Here is a 24,183-nt window from a genome sequence, read left to right as displayed (position 1 = left end):
ACATTATTCCTTGGCCAAGGCACTAGGTTCTTCTCATGATTAGTAAAGCCAAATTGTAACAATAGGAAGCTTAGAGAATGCGGTTTGTGTGCCTGTGGTTTATCTTTCTGAAGGTGGTTAGCAGTTAGGGAATCCCTAAGATTCCCCAATATTCTCTCTAGGCGTAAGTTAGTTGCTGATTTAGAGGAATGAGGATAACATACTAAAGCATCTTCCAAATATTACTATGGAGAACAATCAAAGCCTTTTATTAATGCACATTTATTTTCTGAGCACCTAAAATATGTCAAGCATTGGGAATAACTGCAAAGCAAAGACACAGCCTCTTACTTCAAAACACTCTCTCTCTCTGGTGGGATAGATTATTGAGCAAACCAGAAATTTCAATAGTGTAATGGGAGCAGTAAAAGGCTACCCTTACTCAAATGGATCAGGGCAGGTCATCCAGAGGAAGTCAGAGTTGAGCAGCCTCTGCAGGAACCTGTTGGTATCAACTTGAGTGGGCAACATATGCAAAAACACAGGCATAAAAAGAATGTAATTTTATAGGAACCACGAGTATGGGATGGCTAAAATACAGGTTATTTGTATATATTTTGGAGTAAGGGAGAATGCATAAGTGGTGAGAGATGAAGTTGGAGAGGGAAGCAGAGATAGAGCCATGGAGCCTCTGCCTTATGTACCATTTCAGGATTTTGGCCTTTTTCTTTTACTGATAACATGGGGAAGCATGCAAAGATTTTAAGCGTGAAAACGACAGTCACTTAGTAATTCAACAGATAGCACTAGGTACCTACCATGTGCCAGTTGTGGTTTTAGGGACTGAGGTTATAGCAATGGACAAGACCACTAGGTTCATGTCGGACATGATCTGATGTACATTTTAGAAGGAAGCTGTGTGGCAGCAATATGGCGGTTAGATAGGGCTCAGGGACTGAGTGAGAAGTGAAAATGTTAACTTCTTATTTTCTACATGCATTGAGACCATATGGAATGTGTGCATCACAATTTTCAGTAGTCCCAGAGCAGAACAGTAGTTTATTTGTGGTACTTAAAAAAATCGGAAACACCATGACCTGGGTAAGTACTAATGAGAAACCTGATAAATCAGTAAGAGAGAACATTTATAGAAATAGAAGGCATAGGCTGGGCATGGTGGCTCACGCCTGTAATCCCAGCACTTTGGGAGGCTGAGATGGGTGGATCATGAGATCAAGACCATCCTGGCCAACATAGTGAAACCCCATCTCTACTGAAAATACAAAAATTAGCCAGGTGTGGTGGTGCACTCCTGTAATCCCAGCTACTTGGGAGGCTGAGGCAGGTGAATCACTTGAACCTGGGAGGCGGAGGTTGCAGTGAGCCGAGATGGTGCCACAGCACCCCAGCCTGGCAACAGAGCAAGACTCCATCTCACACACACACACACACAAAAAAAAAAAAAAAAAAAAGAAAGAAATAGAAGGCATAATTTGTAGGTAGTAGGTTCCTAAAAGAAACACATGGGCCAGGCGCGGTGGCTCAAGCCTGTAATCTCAGCACTTTGGGAGGCCGAGACGGGCGGATCACGAGGTCAGGAGATCAAGACCATCCTGGCTAACACAGTGAAATCCCGTCTCTACTAAAAAATACAAAAGAAATTAGCCAGGTGAGGTGGCAGGTGCCTGTAGTCCCAGCTACTCGGGAGGCTGAGGCAGGAGAATGGCGTGAACCCGGGAGGCGGAGCTTGCAGTGAGCTGAGATCCGGCCACTGCACTCCAGCCTGGGTGACAGAGCTAGACTCTGTCACCAAAAAAAAAAAAAAAAAAAAAAAAAGAAAAGAAACACATGAAAGATAAAGGAAGTTGTGTAGAGTTTGGGAAGTAATCCTAGGAAATACCTGTGGGGTAGTAGGAAAATTGGATAGGGAGCGGGTGTGTTATACAACCAGTTACCACTATAGAAAATGGAGTCTGATCTTACTAGGAATTTCTGGGAAATAGTGGAGGACACTCCTTAGAATTATCTCAACTAAGCAGATGGGAAGCTGGGGTATTTATACACCAACTCATCATCTATCAGTGGTTAAAGCCTGTTTCTGAAGGCATCAACACTGAAATTGCTTTGTGTGCAGACAAACTGTACTCCTAAGGCCAGAGAGTCCCAGGCAGTTGTGGGAAGCCCCATCAGTGTACTGAGGTGAGAGCTGAGGGGATGTGGGTGGAGTGGTAATGGCATCTGCCACAGGAGTTAATAATTCTTGGGTGCTTTTCTTTTGTTCATTCATAGGTACTAGACTCTATAATTGTACTAATATGTAAAAAACAACAATCCTAAAAATTGGGTTAGGTTAGTTGTTCTCCACTGGGGGTGATTTACTGCTCCCTCCCCCAAGGGAAATATTAGCCACTATTGGGAATCGTTTATTTGGTTGTCACCACTGGGAGAGGGAGAGTGCTACTGGCATCTAGTGGGTAGGCCAGAGAGGCTGTTAAATATTTTATAATGCACAGGACAGTTCCTCCCACCCCCATAAAAACATATCTAGTCCAAAATGTCAATAGTGCTGAGGCTGAGAAACTCTGGGTTAGATTAATGCTATTTCACAAATAACAACTCCAAGGTTAAGACAAGTTGAATAACTTCCTTGGGTTTCTAAACCCAGTGCATGGCCCAGACAGGATTTGAATTGAGGTTTATCTGCTCTCAAAGCCCGTGCTTTTTGATTTATGTTGGTCTGCCTTCCATAGAAGGAGAAAAAAGCTGAATCTCAGAGGCTCACTGAAAAAGCCCCAGCATTAGTACTGGTCATGTCTCCTGGGCCCAGACTTCAAAGGAGCCTGGAACTGGCTGGAACTGGAAGGAGGTAGGGGAATGAACACCTTTCCCATTTTTCCCTGGCCTCTCTCTCTCCTGGGCAAGTTGGGGCAGGCTGAGTGGGCACAGGTCCTGGATCTGCATACCAGGGCTGGCGAGGTGCCCTTTGCTGGAAGTCCTGACTCCTTCTCAATGCACAAGGACGCCCTTCTGCTGCCAAAGCTGGCTGGTGGTTCTTTCTGGAATGGCAGCTTTCCCCATCCCCCTTCAGGCTTGGGTCGATCTTCTGGCAGGCAAATGTACTAAAGAGTTACAGGTGGTGCAGATATGGTTTGGAAGGAATCGCAGCTGGGCCTCCGCCCAGAAGCCTTCTGATCACTCACCAGATATCTCTAGCTGCTTGCAGAGTCCTGGAAATCTTAGCTGCTCCAGGAAACCAGCTTCAAGGGCAACAAGAGGTGCTGAGGAGCTAGAATAATCTCGGAAGCTGAAACTGCTTTGTCCTTTTGCCACCTTAGGTTGGAAATATTTTTGCAATACCTCTGAATCCTCTGGTTTTTACCCCTTATGATGGGAAGTGAATACAGTATGAAAAAGGAGTGGAACATATGAGAGGAAGGACAGGCTCAAAATATGATGACTTAATCCAGACACCTCCGTGTCTCTGAACTTGTGTTGTTTCTTCTTTGGAGGTGAAGTACACATCATTTTACTCTGGGCAGGGGACTTGCTCTCCTTTTGAGAACTTTCAGCTCTGTAGTGTCAAGTCTTCTGGTTTCCAGATCCACATCCTGCCCTGGGGGAATTGACATCCATCATGCATACTGTTCTTGGTCTGTTTAATCAAACTTTCATGATGTTGGTTGGAATTTCACATGTGGACCAAGTATAGAAAAATTAAGTGATTCCAGCAGCTTAAGTCCAAAGAGATGCATTAACCTTTGATATCAAATACATTAAAACATAGTACAGCTCCATAATCTGTTTTTGGAGGCACTGAGTAGTAGCTGGTTCACTTGTTCATTCGTTACTTCATTTTTTTCACTCATTCCACAAGCAATAATTGATTACGTACCAGGTGCTGTGGAGGCTGTTAAGGTAAGTACGATAAAGCTCTTACCCTTGAGGAGCTTAACATCTAATGGGAAAAGAGATCAATAGCTATCTCAGATGGCAGGATATAAATATTATAAGAGAAATATGAAAAAGTGTAGTGATGCTATTTTGTTGTAGGCTATGAAATGGTCCTGGCGTGGTGATAAGGCAGAAAATGTGGGCTATATTCTTAAGAAAATAGATACTGGAGAGGAAAAGAAAAATAGTCTTTCAGTCTGAGGGATAGGTAAGGTTTGAGGATTATATATCAGTCAAGTATGCTTGGTTCCCAAATAATCTAAGTTTCCTTAGAAACTTCTTGTCCTATTCTCCAATTATTATCTCTGTTAAAGCAACAAACTTACTGTATTAAATGTCAATATGTCAATACTACTAAAATATGGCTTATGGACCCCTGCTGGTCTGCAAATTGTTAATATTCCATGATGACAAAAGTACAGAAATTGATGATTTTGTAACAGTTATAGCAATTCTACAGTAATTTTGTTTGTTGACTCGAATAACTACAGAAAATTGGGGCTTATATTTTGTGTATATTTAGATAATTTTATTTTTCTAATAGTTTATTTTTATTGTGTTTTCCAAAAGTAACAGTCTGTGACACATTGGAAATGAAAACAAGTGATTCCTTACCATAGATGATTTGAGAAGCACTGTATAGATAATTACTTACATCTGTCTTCCCACTAAAATATAAGTTTCTTCAGGGCAGGGGCTGTATTTTTCATGTCTGTATTTCAGTCCCAAGCCTATGAGTAGGTGCTCCTTACTAACTTGTTGAATTGAATGACAATATAAATGGGATTTCAGCAACTGTCAGTGAATTATTTTCAGTTTTTAGAAAACCCATTTGTATTTTTCAGCTTGAATTAGCTCTTGGATTCAGACATTCATCCATGATGAAAGCAGTACTTGATTTTATTGTTCTAGTAATACTTTCAGACTTCACGGTTCTAAGTCTGAGTTGCAATGTTCTGCTATTTTGTGACTGTGTACTTATTCACCTTATTCATGTCCTCATGAGTCTAAGAATTGAAGCCTTACTACCCTTATTCTTTTTCCATCACCCTCCAAATTCAGCATATTGGAACTTTTCTAGTTTTACATTTTTCTTTAAGTGCAGAAACAGGTCCTTTACACATTATTGCCTTTCACATAATGCCCATGGTTTTGCTGCCATTTTATTTATATATTCATTCATTCATTCCTTTATCATTTATTCCCAAACACTTATTAACTACCTGTATGAGCTTGGCACTGTACTAGCACTGGAGATATAAAGAATAATAATATTCCTACCCTCAAGGAGTTTATAGTCTACAAGGGGAACTAGGGATACAAATACAAAAATACAATAAGACATTACAGGTATTAGAATGGATATCTACAGGTGGGCGGATCACAAGTTCAGGAGATCGAGACCATGGTGAAACCCTGTCTCTACTAAAAATACAAAAAATTAGCTGGGCACGGTGGGCACCTGTAGTCCCAGCTACTCAGGAGGCTGAGGCAGGAGAATGGTGTGAACCCGGGAGGTGGAGCTTGCAGTGAGCCGAGATCATGCCACTGCACTCCAGCCTGGGTGACAGAGCAAGACTCTGTCACAAAAAAAAAAAAAAAAAAAAAAAAAAATGATGGGTAACAGAGAAGGCACAATATCCAGAGTAGTCAGTTCTATGTTGTAGGCCAGCAGATGCTTCAGAGAACACTTTCATGTTTCTTAAATTCAGGTGGAAATGTGACTATTTGCCAAGGAAAGAGTATTGTTAGCAAAGAGCTGGCATAGGATGGCAGTTGAAAGAACTCCACCATTACCATCATGATAATCACAACTACCACAACCATGGCCACCACTATCATTATAACCACCACTATCACTACTGTCACCATTATAATATGACCATCTCACCACCACCACCACCACTACTATCGCCATCACCATCACCATCATTATGACCACCTCACCACCGCCACCACCACAAAGACCACCATTATAACCACCACTACCACTACTATCACCATCACCATCACCATCACCATCACCATCATCATTATGACCACCTCACCACCAGCACCACAAAGACCACCATTATAACCACCACTACCACTATTGCCATTGCCACCGTCACCATCACTATCATCATTATGCACACCCCCACCATCACCACAAAGATCATCATTATAACCACCACTACCACTACTATCACCATCATCACCACCATCATATGACCACCTCACCACCACTGTCACCAACACCACCATTTACTAAAATTCATCAGTCGCTTTGTATGCTTACACATAGTGCTGAGGAAGGACCTCATTTGGATTATCTCATGTAATCTTTACAACCTACGAAGCAGGCACTCTTAGCATTCCCAATTTATAAGTGAAGAAACAGAGAGATGGAGTGGTTAAATAAGTTGCCCCACTTCATGCATCTAACAAGTGACAGGATTCAAACTCAAATTCAAAATTGCTTGATTTCAACTAAGCTTTTAAGTGGGTCTCTTGCAAGTCTTAAACATTTAGCCTGATGTTTAACTTTATCATTTTGATAGGCATTTTACTGCCCAGCAACTCTTTGTGTTACTGGCAGGCATTTTAGGATTTGATTTTTTAAGTCATCTATTCAAATGTCAAACAAGATTATTCAAAGAACAAATCTCTGGGGGAACCCCAAAGTGAGCAATTTTTGACACAGTGAAGTGTATGATCATCCGAATCTGTTGTGTCCTGTTTTAAAATACATTTCAAAGCCTTGAGATAGTCAGTTCTCCGATGCTATGTGACCCAATGTGGCCACAGGTATGAAATTTTATCAAGGCTTTTTGAAAGTCTGAAAATATTGTACATTACCAGTTATGCCTTATTCACATACTTACTTATAGAAACATTAATCGGGGGTAGAGATGAGGATTGTGCTCTTCAATGATTAGTAAGTACCAAAAGCTATACTCAGCACAATCTACATTACTCTGATTTTCTCCACCAATATCCCCATTTTTCAGATGAAAATATTGAGACCCAGACTGATGAGGTATCTTGCTACAGGTCCTACTATTAGTAAATGTAGAAGCTGGGACCTGATCACTGCTCTAGATATGTGCAGAGCCTGCACGTTTATACCGTGACTTAGAAATGGGAGTAAAAATAGAAGAGAGGGAATTTAGGGAAAATGTCAACTCCCAAATGGCTCTATCTTTCAGAAGTGCTTACTGTATTTGGGCCTAGTTTTCAAAAGTTTAGAAACAAGGCAGAGAAAATACCCAGAATCATTCCCTGTGCTCACGAGTCTCTGAGCTCCTTGGGGTGTCCTGGCTACCATCCCTGTGGTTTCATGAATTGCATTTCCCCTCTCTCACTGCACATTCAGACACTGCTCCAAACAAGACGACCTGTCTGTTTTCCTGCCACTAATGGGTAAAGTTGTCGACTTACTCTATCTTGACAATTATTGTTTTGAAAGAAACTTCTAAAAGTTTAATCACAGAGAATGCTTAGTCACGGAATACAATTTCAAAGAGAATTTGGAAGCAAAATAAATAGTGTTGCCTTTTCTACCCCGTAAGCTGTTGTGGGGCCCAATAAGATGCATTAATTTTTGAAAATTATATGCCTTTATTCAAATAAATGTAGGAGGTGTTACTGGGTCTTGACTTTTGTACCTTATAAGCAAGGCCATCTTGCTGCAGCTGCTCTGAAAGAAGATAAAAAAAGTTCAGCCAGAGATGCTGCAGGAGACGAATGTATGGTGGGTGTCTTATTGATGAGATATGATGGTTTTCTAGTTCTGTGACCTATAATTTTCTTATAACTCTGTGCCTCAGTTTCTCCACTTGAAAGATGGGGATATTAATAGAAACTGTTCCTAGGGTTACTGAAACTATTAAGTATGCTAATACCTATAAAGGGCTTCACACAGGAACTACCACAGAGCTGCCACAGCAGAAATGTTAGCTCTCTGATTCTTATTCTCCATCACTGCCTTGATCCACCTGCCTGAAACTCTCATATACCCAGAATAGTGAGCCTCAAGTTGTCAACTGCCCTTTAGCACAACTTCCGACAGAAGGCTAGAAGGCTGCCCGGTTGCTGACCAAGGATTTTCTTTTGCCTCTTAAAATGCTATCATTTTCTCTGTGTAAACCATAAACACATTAACAGAAAAGAGGGCCTCATCCACTAGGCTGCCATGAGCCTGGCTCCCAGCAGCAGCAGCAGCTCCTGAGATAACAAAGTGGTTTCACCTTACTTAGGTAGAAAAGATTATGTTGATTTCCTAAGTAGGAAACTCCAAAATATTGGCCAGAGTGCTGTTCCTCTCATCACTTACATTTTCAGGTCCTTCTGAGGGAAAACAAAACAAAACAAAACAAAAATAAAACAAAAAACTTAAAAGAAAAAGAAAAAAACTCAATGTTTCTTTTTTCACCAGATTGCATCTTTAATTGCTGGGTCTGAGTGTGGTCCCATTTACCCAGTGGCTGTGCTAGGGTTTAACGACTAGACCAGTGGTTTGCACTAGACTTGTCCTAGTTATTCGACACTTTTTGCTGTAGGTCAAAGTGACTAGACATTCTGGTTTTGCAGGGACTGTCCCCAGTGAATTGGCTCAAAGTGTTTCTTTTTAGCCAATTTATGATGTACCGTGGCCCTTTAATTCCCCCCAGCCCCACTCAGACTGCAGACATGAAGTGATTGTTTTTATAAAATGTTAATTGGAAGGATTAAAAAATCATCTGCTTTTTTCCTTTCTTTTTTTTTTTTTTTTTTTTTTTTTAAATACAGAGGCTGAAGTAAAAACCGAGAAGGTACAGGGTAGCTGGTAATTGCAACCTGAAAAGGCTGGGGATTCTGAAAAACCATACTACAACATTATTTCTATAGGAGGAAGGGGCACAGCTTTGGTCAAACCTGTTTGAAGAAGCAAGAGAGTGGCTTGTTAGAGCATGTTGAAAGTTAAGAACCTGGAGAAACAAACTACCCCAGGAAAGTGAGTGTAAGCCAGTGTTATGAAGGAAGTTAACCCGATGAAGGCACTCGAAGCAGGGCAAAGAAAGTGGCTAGTGGAATATAAAGTTCCAGCCTTAACCCTTACTACATAGTTTTAAATAAACACCCTGAATAGACCTATGTTTATAATTATTTTCAATTTGACTTCCTACATTTTGAATGTAATATTAGCCAATGGAATACTAGTATTCTAGGGTTAGAAGAATCATTGGAAGTCATCCAGTCCACTCCCTGTTGAGAATATTTTGAAGGCATTTGTGTAGGCCAGGCTGTAGCTGTATCTCATCCATGTTGTTATAATGAGATCTGGGAATTTACACTGGAAACTCTTTGTTCATATGCAAAATTTAAATTGTTCGAGATTAGGTTGCTTCCCAGAGCACTTTTATATAATTAGAATACAATAAATTGTGGTGGGGAAAGGTGCCTATACATTATCATTGGATTACCCATCTGCCTTTGAGATGTGGCTATGTAAATGGTTCAGCTGTGGGCCACTTGCCATGTTGGAAAATGGTGTATTATAGTGTGCGTGTGGGTAGGTGGGGGTAGGTGCCTCGCTTAGTTTAGGTATTCATGCTCAGTAGAAGTTCACAAAATGTGGAATTAACTGGTAATCATTGTGTAACTTGTGATACACTTTCTTGGGCTGGACTTTTGGAATTTCATATGTTAGGAAGAAAGAATCACAGCCTAATAACAATAACGATAATATTCTTATATGGCAGCAAATTTTACTGAGTGCACACTAACTGCCAAACACTGTTCTTTCTATATGTGTGTGTATGTATGTGTGTGTATGCGTATATACACACACACACATATACACATATACTGTGTATAAATATATGTGTATAATGACATATTTAATCTTTTATGACATTTAATCTTTATAACATCCTTTAAGGTAGAAACTATTATTATTCTCATTTTACAAGTGAGAAAATTGAGGTATGGAAAGATTAAGTGATTGGACAAGGTTATTCAAGCCCAAGTTAGATGGGGTCATATTTTTAAAATGTAGTTAAAGCCTCCATTCACAAGTAGATAAACTTAGACCACAAGGGGATAATGTGTTTTTCTCAGTAGCAGAGGTAAAACTAGAACACAAGTCTACTCCTTGTCAGCTTCTCCTTCATATGTCACTCCCTCCACTCCCTCCTGGCTAAGTGTTAAGCAAGGTGATTTCTAAGATCCTTCAGTCTGTAAACTGATACATTTCTATGAGTCAAGCAAACATGAAATTTAGGTGTTGTCCTGGAAAATCCCCCTCTACTTAAACCTTTTTCTTTCAGGGGATAGGCATGTCTTTCCAGAATAGACTTCAACAGCATTAAGCTACCATCACCCAATGGAAATGACAGGCAAAAAATTACCTAGATGACTCGTTTATCTTGTGCACCATGGACTCTTAAAGAAGAAAACACTTAGCAGGAACATACATACGTTATGACATGCTGAAATAGTAAGGTTAAAGAAGGTTAGAGAAGGTAAGTTTACAACAGAATGGAATAAACTATGCAGATAAGCTGGGAATACTATAGAATTCTCCAACCATCTTTCCTAGGAGTCTGATCATTACATCAAAACCAGAATTATTTGCATGCCCAGACATCTTCATGGAGACTGCCCTGTTTGTCTTTTATTAGTCTAGTTCAGTGGTTCTTGCACTTAAACATGCTTAAAAATTATTGTATAGGGCTGTATATACACAGGATAATGTATGCTGTCACGTGTGGATAACATAGGGGGCTTTGTGAAGGGTATTTTTGACTATGTGAAATTTTCCCCTGTAAGTGCAGGCTTTAAAACCTAACAATTGGAGGAGATGTATGCCCACTTTAAATCTACATGTCAAACTTATTGGCTTGTGATTTCAGTAAAATTAACAGCAACAGGAATAGCAATCATTACCATGCAGAATCATTCAGTGGAGTATTTTGCTGTTGCATAGACATCATCAGAGAGGACATAGGAATCTTCATAGCATCTGTCAGAGATTTCAAAGGTATTAGATTTAGGGTTTTAAAAGTTTATGATTTTCTATCCAGTCAACTGACCCCGATATCATCTTCAAACATTCTTAGATCATTGAACATATGTTATATCTTTCATGAAGATTTCTTTGACTTAATTACTTCTTTTGTTTGTTCATTTGTTTGTTTGTTTTGTGTGACAGAGTCTTGCTTTGTCACCCAGGCTGGAGTGTAGTGGCGTGATCTCAGCTCACTGCAACCTCCACCTCCCAGTTCAAGCGATTCTCGTGTCTCAGCCACCCCAGTAGCTGGGATTACAAGCATGCACCACCATGCCTGGTTAATTTTTGTATTTTTAGTTTAGATGGAGTTTTGCCATGTTGGCCAGGCTGGTCTCAAACTCCTGGCCTCGAGTGATTCACCCACCTCAGCCTCCTAAACTACTGGGATTACAGGCATGAGCCACTGTGCCCACCCTTAATTGCTTCTTCAGGGTTACCCCTGCACTTAACACAGAAATCTGTAAAAATGATTATTCTCATTGTATGTTAAGGGCTTATTTGTGGATGACTATTTTCTCAAGTATCTTCCAAGGTAAAACATGTGCCTTTTTAGTGTTATTACCTCAATTTTTAGTAGAGGTGGCCAACTCGCATCATTTGCTCAATAATTGTTTATTGATTGAATCAATTAATCTGAGTCACTGGAGCACTCTAGTTTCTGAGGAATGGGAGGACTATAGTCAGGGCCTAAACTTTTAGCATACACTCAATTTGCATTGTGCTAAATTTTCTGTTAAAAAGGTAACATCTGCCTGCCCCGATAGGAGCTGAAGATTTCAGGCATCCTGCTTTGCCCAGTTGGTTTATACCTGAAAGGTCTCTCTGTAGAGCTTTGGTAAGAAAACCTGTTACTAAGAAGAGGTTACAATTTCTTTGTCTAAAAAGGATGTTCAGTTGACATTAGGGTCTGATTTGGGCCAGGGTCTGCCTCTGGCCTCTAGATCTCCCAGAAAGAACCCATGCATATTTTGTCCCTAAAGACTGAATTACCTACCTCCTTCTCCCTGCAAAGCTGAGGGGGCATTCTGGGGTGCAGGTGATGCTCAGGAATTTTCAGCTTTTCTTGATGATCTGAAATTACAGTAGTGTCCTTTAGGTTGCAGTGGGTAGGCAGGTGTCTTTACCTGTTGGCGCTGAAAAGCCAGATCATCTATCTGATGAATGATATAAAGTCCCTTCTTTCCACACATCCCTTTTTAACATGGTGACACTTTTCTGGCTTAGAGAATAAATGAAAAAACAAAACAAAAGAAAATAAACAAAACTCAGAAATTCAGTAATGGAAGAGATCTTGGTGATTATAGGGTCTGGTAACACTTTCTTTTCTTTCCTTTAACTTTTCAAAAATCGTGAAATATAACATACATACAGAAAAGTATATAAAACAGATGCACAATAATGTGAGTAATTATAAAGCCAACAACTATGTTTAACACTGAGGTTAAGAAATAGAATGCTGCCAGCATTTTAGAAGCTTCCTGTGTTTCCTTCAGGGTGACAGCTCTCTCCCTTGACCCTGGAGGGAACCACCATCCTCAATTTCAATTCATTTCAATTCAGTACAATCATCTCTTTGATCTGCTATGTAATTTGACTATCAAATTAGCATATTTAACATTTTCTTTATATAAACATGATCAAATTACATATGTTGTTTTTTCATCAATATATTTGTAAGATTCACTCATGTTATTATGTGTGGCTGTCATTTGCTTACTTTCATTTCTCTCTAGCTTTCCAATTGGTAATATACCACAAATGATATATACAGTTGTCCCTTTTTTGGTTATTTCAGCCTGCTGTGTAAAACATTCTTTACACTCATCCTGGTATACATGTGTGCAAGTTTCTCTAGTCTAGGGCATAGATCCAAGGTGGACAGGTTTATATCGTCAAACTGTTCTCCAAAGTAAGTGTATCACTTTTCATCACATTCTGGGCAACACTTGGTTTTGGCAGATCTTTTAATCTTTTGCCACTCTTACGAGTGTGTATGGTAGTGGTATTTTGTGGTTTTGATTTTCATTTCCTTAATTATTAATGATGTTGAGCACTTTTCCATATGTTTATTGACCATTTAGACTTAGTTATTGTGAAGTGTCTGTTTATGACTTTTTGCCCATTTCTCTTTGGTTTTCTGTCTTTTAAAATTTGATTTGTAGATATTCTTTACCGATTCTGGGATTGTATACTTTTCAAATAATTTCTATAATTCTGTAGCTTGGTCATTTCACTTGCAATGTGGTGTCTTATGGTAAACTGAAATTCTTAATTTTAATGCCGTCAAATGTATCAATCTTTTTCAATATGAATATTACTTAATGCGTCTTGTTCAAAAAATTATCCTCTACCCCAAGATCATGAAGATCTACTGTATTTTTTTCTAAAGGCTTTATAGTTTTGTCTTTCACATTTAGCTCTATAATCCTCCTGGAGTTGATTTTTACATACAATTCTAGCTAGGAGTTCACTGGCATTTTTCTTTCTCCACTATAATTTATTAAAAGATCTTCCTTTCCCCATTAATTTGCAGTGCCACTTCTCATAAACTAAATCGATATATATATGTGTCTGTTTTTGAGTTCTACTGTTGTATTTACCTACCCTTGAGCCAATACCACAATGTCTAAGCTCCTGTATCTTTAAAATAAGGTTTGGTATCTGGTATATGTAGTTCTCCCACCTTGATTTTCTTCTTCAAGATTGTCTTAAAGAAGATACTTATTTTCCCTTTGCACTTCCATAGAAATTTTAGAATCAGCTTCTCAAACCCATCAACAACCTGTTGAGTTTTGACTGGAATTACAATGACTTTTAAAACAGTAGTGAATTGACATTTTTGTAACACTAAGTTTCCCCATCCAAGAACATGGAATAGCTCTCTTCTTTAATGACTGTTAATAAGGAATTCCAATTTTCTTCATAGTAGTCTCACATATCTTTTGCTAGATTTATTCCAAGGAACTTGATGTTTTGGATGCTGTACTAACTAATATGATTTAAAAATGTTATTTTCTAGGTTTTTATCAAAGGACTATAATAATACAGTTGATTTCTGTGTATTGAGTTTGTATCCAACAAATATGCCAGACCCTGTTATCAATTTTAATAATTTAAATATAGTTTCTTTGGGGTTTTCTGTGTTAAAAATTGTATTATCTATGAATAATTACAGTTTTGTTTCTTTCCAAACTTTACAGCTCTAATTTCTTTTCTTTTCTTCTTATTGTGCTGATAAGGGCCTCCAGTTCAATGATTAATAGAAGTGAAAGCAAGCTTGCATCCTTGCCTTTTTTCTGATCTCAAATGTAAATATTTTAACATTTCACCATTAAGCAAGACATTTTTGATGTAGATTTTTGTAGCTATCCTTTGTTATGATAAGGAAGTTGCCTCAATACCTAATGTGCAAAGAGGATTTTATATAATTTTATCATGAATGTATATTAAATTTTGTTGAATAATGCTTCCTTTTCTCTGTGAGATAATCGTATGATTCTTTGATCTGCTAATGAAGTAAATTACACTGATTTATTTTCTAATTTTAAACAAAACTTGAATTCTTGGGATAAAGTCAACTTGGTCATTATCTATTATCTTTTCTATGTATTGCTTTAGTTAACTAATGATTTTGCTTGAGATTGTTTTCCTTTTTCATACTGAATTGTTTTGCTGGCCTCATCACATGAATTGAGAATTGTCTCCTCTCCCTCTCCTTTCCCCAGAACAGAGCATAAGATTAAAGGTTTTTGTTGTTGTTTTTTCTTGACTGTTTGGGTCTAGATTTTTTTTGTTTGTTTTTGGAATGTGAGAGTTTTTTAGTGCAATTCAATTTCTTCAATGCTTATGAGATATTCAGATGGTATTTTTTTCTTATGTTAGTTTTAGTAAGTTATATATTTATTTATTTATTTATTTTTTAATTAAAAAAATTTTTTTTTTTATTATTATACTTTAAGTTCTAGGGTACATGTGCATAACGTGCAGGTTTGTTACATATGTATACTTGTGCCATGTTGGTGTGCTGCACCCATCAACTCATCAGCACCCATCAATTCATCATTTATATCAGGTATAACTCCCAATGCAATCCCACCCCCCTCCCCCGCCATGATAGGCCCCGATGTGTGATGTTCCCCTTCCCGAGTCCAAGTTATCTCATTGTTCAGTTCCCACCTATGAGTGAGAACATGTGGTGTTTGGTTTTCTGTTCTTGTGATAGTTTGCTAAGAATGATGGTTTCCAGCTGCATCCATGTCCCTACAAAGGACGCAAACTCATCCTTTTTTATGGCTGCATAATATTCCATGGTGTATATGTGTCACATTTTCTGAATCCAGTCTGTCACAGATGGACATTTGGGTTGATTCCAAGACTTTGCTATTGTGAATAGTGCTGCAATAAACATACGTGTGCATGTGTCTTTATAGCAGCATGATTTATAATCATTTGGGTATATACCCAGTAGTGGGATGGCTGGGTCATATGGTACATCTAGATCTAGATCCTTGAGGAATCGCCATACTGTTTTCCATAATGGTTGAACTAGTTTACAATCCCACCAACAGTGTAAAAGTGTTCCTATTTCTCCACATCCTCTCCAAAACCTGTTGTTTCCTGACTTTTTAATGATTGCCATTCTAACTGGTGTGAGATGGTATCTCATTGTGGTTTTGATTTGCATTTCTCTGATGGCCAGTGATGATGAGCATTTTTTCATGTGTCTGTTGGCTGTATGAATATCTTCTTTTGAGAAATGTCTGTTCATATCCTTTCCCCACTTTTTGATGGGGTTGTTTGTTTTTCTCTTGTAAATTTGTTTGAGTTCTTTGTAGATTCTGGATATTAGCAAGGACTTCATGTCTAAAACACCAAAAGCAATGGCAGCAAAAGCCAAAATTGACAAATGGGATATGATTAAACTAAAGAGCTTCTGCACAGCAAAAAAAACTACCATCAGAGTGAACAGGCAACCTACAGAATGGGAGAAAATTTTTGCAATCTACTCATCTGACAAAGTTATATATTTATAAGAAATTTTTCTATTACATCAAAAAATTTAATTTATTGATATAAAACTATTTATAGTATTACTTAATTATCTTTGTGATGTCTGCAAGAGATTTGTAGTAAGGCCTTATTTTTTCCATTTATGATATATTGGTATCCTTTTTCTTTTTAAAATGTCGGCTTTATCAGTGTTTTATTAATTTTCTTAGTCTTTTCAAAGAACCAATCTTAAGTTTTGTTGACATTCTCTTTAACTATTTGTTTCATATTTTATTGATTGTTGTTCCTATCTTTACTCTTTCCCTTCTTTATATTTCTTAGGGTTTTTGTGATATTCCTTTCTTAACTTTTTGAGAGAGATGTTTATTTTATTGATTTAAGCCTTTCTACTTTCTGAATACCATACTTCAAGTATTATAAAATGAACGTTTTATACATTTTAACGTCTTTGAAACTGAGATGCATCTTACAATTGATGGCATGTTGTGATTCAGTTGCAAGCATTTTCTTCTCATTGTAGTATATAAATTATTGGCACATCTCACAATAGATAATATCATACATTCAATAAGAGGAAGTATCTGCAGTTGAGGCTATAACTCTCCCTTCAAGTGGTGCTTTTGCTTGATTTCCACAAGCATGTTTTGTTAGCTTCTTCTCTCTCAGTTCTATATTTTGGATAGTTTCTTTTGTTCTTTTGTTCAGTTACTTTCTTCAGACATGCCTAAAGTGATGTTAAACATATTCGGGTAATTTTTATTATAAATTTTTCCAGTTTTAGAAGTTGTTTTTTTAAATGGCAGTGCCACTTATTAACATTTTCTATTCTCTGAAGTATTTTTAAATTTATCCTTCCTTATTTAAATACAGTAAACAGTTGTTGTTTTATTGTCTGTATCTGACAATTCCACTATCTGAAGTCTTTTTGATTTGTTTCTATTCTCTGTAGTTTCTTCTGTTTTTCTCTCATGGAGTTTTCTTCCTTTGTGTGCCTGACTATCTTTGACTGTTTTGGTCATTATAATTTAAAAACATTTTTAAAAACCCAAGAATAATATACATACATAAAACTGAATGAAACTTTGAATTCAATATATCCAATTCCTTAAAGACTTTTCCTGTGACCTTTCCTAGTCAATGCCATCATTCCCTTTTCTGGTAACCACTATTCTTTCTTTATTATCATGAATCTGTCCTGGTATAGTAGAAACTGTACGTCCAGATACAGTAGAAATTATTTGTAACAACAATTTGAGAATTGTGATTGGTATGAGGAAATCTTTCAGAAGGGATTTTATTTGCTTTTTGGGCATATGGGGGAATAACAAGTTCAAATTTGATATTCCCTAGACCACCCAAAGGACATAAACCCAGGCTGTAAATACATGGGAAGGCTACTTGACCTTCAGGGGCCCAGTGTCAGAGAGGGGTGACTTACTAGAGAACCCACCTCGGGCAGAATCTGCACTTTGACTTGTCTCACCCACAAATCCGCAACAACTGCAGTTCTGATTTGTAGCTTTTGCTTTATACTAGCAAATGCCCTTAGAACAGAGTAACTTTGAATGTTATCTTTTTGGATACTGCCTCTTTCTAGCTGTTGTCCCAGGAATTTCTGACTATTTTATTGTTCTTTAATATTTCAAATAGACTGTTTTGTTTCGAGGTTCTATCCGGTTTTAAACATTGCTCTCAGAAGGAGGTTTTTCTGTTGTAACGGTATTTATTTATGTTTTAAACTTTGTTTCTTTTTAGCTGTGGAAATGTTTTCCAAATTTTAGGCAGATTTATGGTATATAAAATCCATAAAAGAAGAGAATCATGCTTAAAATTATGCAGATGTTAGTGGGCCATGCATTTCTCCTAGAAGCCATTTTCCTTCTGGGATTAGGGCCTGCTTCCTAGTTTCTGTTTGTATGCTGGGAGGTCTACATTTATTTGGTTTGTTGTATCCCACCTTCTATATGGATGGTCTTAACCAGGGCTTCTGAGTGGTCCTGCTATGCTAAAAAATTAAAAATAACTTGCCAAAAAGAATCACAAATATTGTGGTTTATTTAAATTGTCTAGCAAATTAATACTTGGGTGAAAATGTTGTGTTCATCCCCCTTCTAAACATAAGGCCTGGATCTAACACCCTCCACCTATCTTGATAGGTCCTCTCTTAATTTTGATCACTTACAATATTCTTTTGCTGGTCGGAACCCTAGTCATTCCTCATTGCCTTCAGAAAGATGAATTTATATACCTTGCCAGGCAAATGGTCCTTCCATCCCCTCTCTTTCCCTCTCCTCCTTCCCTTTTCCCTTCTTCTTTCCCTTTTTCCCTTCTTGCCTCCATCCCTCCCTGTCTTCTTTCCTCCTTCTTTCCTTCCTCCTCTTCCTTCCTTTTAGTAAATTATTGTTTTTTGCCATTAGTTTCATAAACTAGTTGTGATTACTAATGTGTCCTAGCTCCCCTGAGGCTCTGCTGTGAAATAGCCAGTGAACAAGGATTTTTTTAAAGGTGATGAGTTGGCCAGTGATGAGGGAGGGTGAAGAGTGGCCAGTGGGGTGGGGTGGGGGAGCGCAGAAATCACACATGCCTTGACTCAGTGTAGCTGATGGCCAGAACCTATTTTCAATCCTGTGAAATCAGAGGTAGATTTACCAGACATTCTTGCTTCATAAAGTGGGCGTGCTCTGTGCTCTTTGCCTCTGGATTTGAGTGGAATCCAGGTGGGTGTGTAGGAATCTTCAATCACCCATTAGAACATAATCTATTCATGTTTTTTTTCTCCCTTCTAGCCCATTTAGGAGAAGAAAACCTTGGTTTATTTCTCTCTCAAGTGAGAAAGATAAAGAACAAAACAAACAAAACTAAACACACATCTGAATTCCAGTCACTAAAGTGATGACTTGGAGTTTTGCAAACAGAACAAGTCTTTGCATGGACTTGAGATCTTGGCCGTGGAATCAAGGCTGAGGGGTAAGCTTTGTTTCCCCAGTCAACTCACATATACATAGAGCAGCATTTCTCAACCCAGCTTTTTTATATCAGTGTTCTATTAGCAAAGAAGTTATAGTCAAGTTATACTTTCAAAGTCTGTATTATGAAAGCAATGCATTTCATTTTCTAAATATAACATTATGTTATAATATTGAATGTACTTTTTCAAAATACTCTTTATCCCCTGCCCCACTCCTACATTGTCCCTTTGTATTCCTCACCCTCTGATTTGAGGATCACTGAACAACACAATTCAGTTGTCCTACCTATGGTGCTATGAATCTACAGCCAATTCCGGCCAAGGGTCTTAGGGTATTCTCCAAAGGAAGTTCAACAACAATCTTTGCATGCAATATTAATTAAAGTAGGAGAACTTTTGGTATTTTTTTTTTTTTTTTTTTGAGATGGAGTCTTGCTCTGTTGCTGGGCTGGAGTGCAGTGGTGTGATCTTGGCTCACTGCAACCTCCGCCTCCCAGATTCATGTGATTCTCCTGTCTCAGCCTCCCAAGTAGCCAGGACTACAGGCGCACACCACCATGCCTGGCTAATTTTTGTATTTTTAGTAGAGATGGTGTTTCACCATGTTGGCTAGGAGGGCCTCGATCTCTTGACCTCGTGATCCTCCCATCTCGGCCTCCCAAACTGCTGGGATTACAGGTGTGAGCCGTTATGCATGGTGGGATGAAGCTAATTTTTATCTGGTGTCCAGTGGTCAGAAAAATAGGTAATTGGCAAATGAGAAGACAACGTCCAAAGAGGAAAATTTTTTCCAAGTCAAGAAATAAGCCAAAGCCTAGATTTCATCTTTGAGATTCCTCAGTGCCTAATATAGTGCTGGGCATACAGGTGGCTATAAGTAAATATGTTTAGACCAACAGTTGAAATTCCTGGTGTGGATATACTTGATGGTTCACCTTGTGGCTATGGTAGAAGATGTTGGATGAGGCAGCAGCAGCATAGAGGAAGGAGAAATAAAACCAGCCTTGGTTTCAACTGTCATCTCTGCCTCTTATTATGTGACCTTGGAAAAATTACTTAAATCTTCTGTGTCTCAATTGTGTCACTGTTAAAGAGGAATTAGAATACCTCACAGCTTTATTATTTATAAAGTTTAGAAATAGTGTAAGTAAAGTGCTTGGCACATACACAACTCTCATTAAGTGGTGGTTGCTACTATTATTGGAAATAAAAGAACAATAATATTAACTTCAGAAAATTTTACTAGGGAAAAACTTCTCTAAGCAAACTCTCTTCCAAATCCCTGAAGCAGGGTCTGGCTTTGCCCCAAGTTTTTGAAACATGTAGCCTTGGCGTGAACTCTGTACCCAGTCCTTTTCTGTAATCCCTGTAGACCCCAAGTTCTGCTGACCCCAAAGTGCCTTAGTCATAGGGGAATTAATAGGACATTTGGCCAAAACCTCCAAATGGAGATCTTCCAAGGACAGAACATTCTGGAACCCATGGTGTTTTATAGCTTCTTCTCACAGTGACTGGGGTCAAAGCAAAGCCAGAAGGAAAATTGTGTTAGGAGACCCAGACCCAAAGAAAGAAAGTTAAGAATTTTTTGAATTTGCTTGTTGTAGATGAGATGTCTTGGCACCTGGTTTAGCTTTCTCTTGGCAAACTGGCTGGTTTATTAGCAGTGAAGTTAATTTGAAAAATGAAATAACTTCCAACAAGTTAAAAAGTAATGCTTTAAAAAATTCACCGTGTTAATTTTAACATTAGCTTTTCATGTTATTATGTTAATTGTATATGTGATGGTTCAAGTGAGAGGTGTTGTCCTATTTTAAATATGACATTATATTTGTGAATACAATTCTGTAAATATTGGGAGAAACATAATTGGTAAAAGTATTTTCTATTAAATTCTCTAGGGGTGGTGGTGGAATATTTTCTTAAATTATTTTGGTTGAGGGCGAACTCTTTCTTTTAATCATCTTTGAATCAGCAGAACTTATTTAGTATAGTGACTGACACAAAAGGTAATAAATAGATGCAAGAAAAACTAACTAAGACACAGCATGAAGTGGTGGGGAGAATACTCCACACTCCACACAAACCTAGAAGTCTTTCCCTTTGGCCTCAGCTGTATCACTAATTTGCTATGTGATGGAGACAATCACTTAATGTTTCTGCAGCAGACTCTTTCTTTAGGCAGTGGACTGAAATAATACCGGTCTTACAGAGTTGCTCTGCTTGCCTCATGTATTAGTCCATTTTCATGCTGCTGATAAAGACACACCTGAGACTGGGCAATTTACAAAAGAAAGAGGTTTAATGATCTCACAGTTCCACGTGGCTGGGGAGACCTCACAATCATGGCGAAAGGTGAAAGGCATGCCTCACATGGCAACAGACAAGAGAAGAGAGCTTGTGCAGGGAAATTCCCCTTTATAAAACCATCAGATCTCGTGAGACTTATTCACTGCATGAGAATAGCACTGGAAAGATTCGCTACCATGATTCAATTACTTCCTACCAGGTCCCTCCCACAACACATGGGAATTGTGGGAGCTACAATTCCAGACGAGATCTGGGTGGGGACACAGCCAAACCATATCACCTCACAAGAACAGCATAGGGTGCAAATGAGACAATGAATGTTTGTGCATCGGAATATGTAACATAAATCATGACAGAAAAAATATAGAACTCTTTACAGGTTTTTAATTTCTTAATCCAGATACCTTCAGAGAAGTCTATCAAGTTGGGAACAGCTAATATTCTCACCTAGGCCATGCTGTATAATGTCATAAATAATTGTAATAACATTGATAATGACTTATTTATTGAGCAATTATTATTATAAGCCAGATCCTGTGGTAGGTAGGTTACATTCTTTTCAACTTTAAAACAACTCTGTAAGTCAGGCATTGTTATTATTATCTTTATTTTAGAGATGGGAAAACAGACGGTCAAGTCATATCCATGACTTTGTCTAACTCCAAAAGTCATCCTCTTGCCACTATGCCATACTGCCCCTCATAAAAAGTTTTAACAGGCTCTGAGCACCACTGTGATACAGGTTTCTTTACCTAGCAGATTTAATTGAATCCTCACCACAATAAACGAGGTAAGTATTATTATTGTCCCCATTCTACAGTTGACAAAACTGAGGTACAGAGGGGCTAGGCAATGGGCTCTGTCTGATCCCAAATGTGGCTGTTTTTCCTACACAATGTTAGAGTTTGCAATACTTTTTTTGTGATGGCGTAGAAACAGTGGGGCAAGAACTAGGCATAATGTGTCCTATATTCCTCCCTAGCAGGTGACATTTTTATTTGTAGAAAGAAGTTAAGGAATAGCAATATTGAGTTCCAGTGGGAGCCTTTCTGCAAGGCAGAAGAGGGCCTGAAGCTAATCTTGGTGGGCTTTGTGAAGGATACTAGCCCTCCGACTTTCGATTTGTCTCTCTGTTTTAGAGAAATGTACACGTTATGAATCTTACTCCCCAAGTAGCTGCACAGAGTTCAAACCCAGACTTTTGTGCAGCAGGAAGGCAAGCAACAGACCTACGTCCAGCCAATCACAAGCTCCCAGTGAGCCGTCCCTTTGGAAGAGAGGGAGTGCAGGAACAAACAGTCCTGATGTCTGTCTTTTATTTTGACTGTAATGGAGTCTGGTGTTCTGTGGAAGCAGCAGCAGAAGTGGCATAGAGCTGATGAAAGGAGTGGTGGCAGGCCCTGCTACAGAGATTTAAGGCAGACCTTGCCATTGACTGCTTGGCAGTGGTGAGGATGTTCTTATCCTGGTCTTGAACACTGCTACTGGAAGCCTAACGTTGATCTACGAATCACCTAAAATCTGTGAGCTATCTATGCCTCTTGATTAAAATAGCCAGAGGTTTCTGTTTCTTGCAAATAAAACCCATGCCTGATTCAGTAGTCATGCAGTTCAGTCAATAGGAAGTCTCATCCACCTCCAAAGACTCTGGTCTCCAAGTGTGCACTGATGAGGGCGTTGGATCAATCTTCTCCACTGTCCTGGGCACCGTAATGAGAAAATCCAAGTTCTCTATTCGCCAGAGTGCTCCTGGCATCCCTAGTGTACTGGCTTCTGGAGAGCCAATGGTTAAATTTTTAGGAATTTTATGAGCCCATTGATATTACTGGTACAGTCATTCCCTCATCTCCGTGATTTCACTTTCTGTGGTTTCAGTTACCTGTGGTTCAAAAATACAAAATGAAAAATTCTAGAAATAAACAATTCATAAGTTTAAAATTGCCTGCTGTTCCGAGTAGCGTGATGAAATCTGTGCCAGCCCTCTCCATCCAGACTTTGATGTGAGTCATCCCTTTGTCCAGTGTATCTGCATTGTGGATGCTTCTTGTCCATTAGTCACAACAGCCTTTGCGGCTATCACATCAAAAAGACACAGTAGAATCATGGGCTACATAACAAAGTTTCAGTCAACAATTGGCCACATATAGGACAGTGGTCCCATAAGATTATAACACTGTATTTTTACTGTATCTTTTCTATGCTTAGATACACAAACGGTGTATCTTTCCTATGTTTAGATATGCTTAGATACACAAACACCATTGTGTTATAGTTGCCTGCAGTATTCAGTACAGTAACATACTACACAGATTTGTAGCCTAGGAACGACATTCTGTACCATAGAGCCCAGGTGTGTAGTAGGCTCTGCCATCTAGATTTGTGTAAGTACACGCTATGATGTTTGCACAATGACAAAATTACCAAAGAATTTATTTCTCATAACTTATCCCTGTCCAGAAGCAACACATGGCTGTATATATAGGGTTTGGTACTATCTGCAGATTCAGACATCCACTAGAGGTCTTGGATTGTATCCCCTTTGGATAAGGGGGGTGGCTAATGAAGCTTAAAATCACCTATGGTTGGAGTATTCACATCTTAGAAATGGGCAAATTCTACACATCAGGCCTGCCACACCTCCCAGTCCATGGTTAATTTACCAGCACATTACTGTCCTGATATCTCATAATTTTGTACTTTTTGCTATAGACTTTTAATGAAATGCTCTGCTAAGCCTCATTCAATATTGATAACATTTACTAAGACTTTTTTTTTTTTTTATTATACTTTAAGTTCTAGGGTACATGTGCATAACGTGCAGGTTTGTTACATATGTATACATGTGCCATGTTGGTGTGCTGCACCCATCAACTCGTCCGCACCCATCTATTCATCATTTATATCAGGTATAACTCCCCAATGCAATCCCCCCCCC

At 38.6% G+C, this 24,183-nt stretch overlaps 1 long non-coding RNA gene across 1 annotated transcript in view; it reads left to right on the top strand.

The window, feature by feature from the left end:
* The first annotated feature begins 2,082 nt into the window (after nt 1-2,082).
* Nucleotides 2,083-24,183, top strand: part of LOC111551317 — a 105,536-nt gene continuing 83,435 nt past the window's right edge. The window contains exon 1 of the long non-coding RNA XR_002734321.1: nt 2,083-2,178. This is a non-coding gene — a long non-coding RNA (uncharacterized LOC111551317). The remainder of the gene's footprint in view (nt 2,179-24,183) is intronic.

This window comes from Piliocolobus tephrosceles, chromosome 9 (assembly GCF_002776525.5).
Source record: "Piliocolobus tephrosceles isolate RC106 chromosome 9, ASM277652v3, whole genome shotgun sequence".
NCBI lineage: Eukaryota > Metazoa > Chordata > Mammalia > Primates > Cercopithecidae > Piliocolobus > Piliocolobus tephrosceles.
This window is presented reverse-complemented; position numbering and strand designations above follow the sequence as displayed.